The sequence below is a fragment of the Saccostrea cucullata genome, unplaced genomic scaffold (genome assembly GCF_032062105.1).
Source record: "Saccostrea cucullata isolate Sc308-1 unplaced genomic scaffold, CSIRO_AGI_Scuc_v1 ctg5123, whole genome shotgun sequence".
NCBI lineage: Eukaryota > Metazoa > Mollusca > Bivalvia > Ostreida > Ostreidae > Saccostrea > Saccostrea cuccullata.
This window is the reverse complement of record NW_026930026.1, coordinates 48258-50000: the sequence shown is the minus strand read 5'-3', so window position 1 is coordinate 50000 and position 1743 is coordinate 48258.

Genomic DNA, 1743 nt, shown 5'->3' with positions numbered 1-1743 from the left:
AACATAGACTTTTTCACCAGTTATAACCATATGGGAGGCGGGGGGTATCATTTAGTGAGCTCATCGCTCACAGTACCTCTAGTTTCTATTAGAAAACGGAATACCTTTTGATTTCAAAATAGTCTTTAGATCGGCGCACTGTAAATGCTGATAGTTCGCCGCCATCACAGCTAAAATTTTGTCCCAGGGGACACGACTAAACGCGCATCTAAACTGAAGAGCGTCGTAATGGAAATATGTAGTATTAGGGATTGAAGACCTTAATTTTTTCAAAAATCAGAATGGAAATACTTATAGTTTGATACATATTTTAGCTTTTTACAAACAGAGAGCTTGTAAACAAAGCATACAATGCTCACCTTAGTCGCTTAAATCATATTGTTTTTTGTCTTTTTTAATATTGCGTTAATCCAACGAAAAATTCTACACATTTTAGCCGAGATATCATGAACTTTTGCTCAAGTTTAAGTTTGAAATGAGATATTTTAGGATGGAAATTATAATGCAAACAGAAACCATCATAGGGAAAAAGCCATTGTTGTTGAGAGAATTCTATGTAAACAGAAGAATGTTTCGAAGACTGGAGTCACCACATACGCATGTAGCATGGTTTCCGTAGAGTAACCCTGCGAAATTTCGGGGAAAAATGTCGGAAATGAAAGAATAAATTGTCAGAAATCAAATTTAAAATTGTCGGGAAAACTGCAAAATTAGGGGAATGAAATGTAGCGATAGAAAACTTGTCCCCCAATTTCAATAATTCCCTAACCCTAGGGTTCTTCTGTTTATCTTTTCATTCCCATCTAAACTTTGTCCCTCTGACGAGACTACTTCTTATATGGACACTACTTGAAGTAGCGTAAATAAACTCTGTGAATTCTTGCATAAACTCTGTGAATTCTTGCATAAACTCTGTGAATTCTTGCATTATTAAATCATTAATCATCAATTCACTATTTTCCTATGTTAAATGTCGAGCCCATATCTTGACCCATTTCTACATCCTCCCTCCTTTGGGGCACAATATGAAAAAATCTGTATCTATATAACCTAATATTAGTCTAATATTAATATAATTAATATTAGATTTCCTGTACCTAAGAAAATATATTCAAATGTTTTTATAAGCAACGATATTTTTGTATTTAATTTTATCCTCTTCCAACTCAAGTTGCATATTTATCTCATCAATTAAAATTCTCCTGTTTTACAGAATTTTTTTTTGTAATATTTCGCCCTACATTTCCAATTCAAAATTCTAACCATTTATTTATGCCCTATTCTAACCAGAAGCTGATTTAAAATCTTGAATCAGCACTATCTGAAGATTTTTGCAAATTCAAAGGCTGTCCTCATGACCTCTCCTTGTTCGTGAAAAAAATTAAATAATTAAATATAATAATTATAATTATATATTATAAAATATAATATTATATAAATTCCAATATAAGTTGTTCATCCTGCAGTGTAAGACTTCATTTGAACCAGGCGGGGGAAAATGAGAACAAATTTAGATCTGTATCTGCACTACATGAGGAGGTTTTCATAATGCATATTTTTTGTTTAACAAAAGGTATCTCCCCTTCAAACTGAAACGAAGACTTGGATTTTTTTTTTACCAGATCCTCGGTACTTCTTGGGTCCATGACTTGAACAAATCTGAATTTATACTAGTTAGTATGTCAGAAGGCTTATTAATTCTTTTCAACTTTTCATATCGATTGTTTACTAAAACTTTAATAT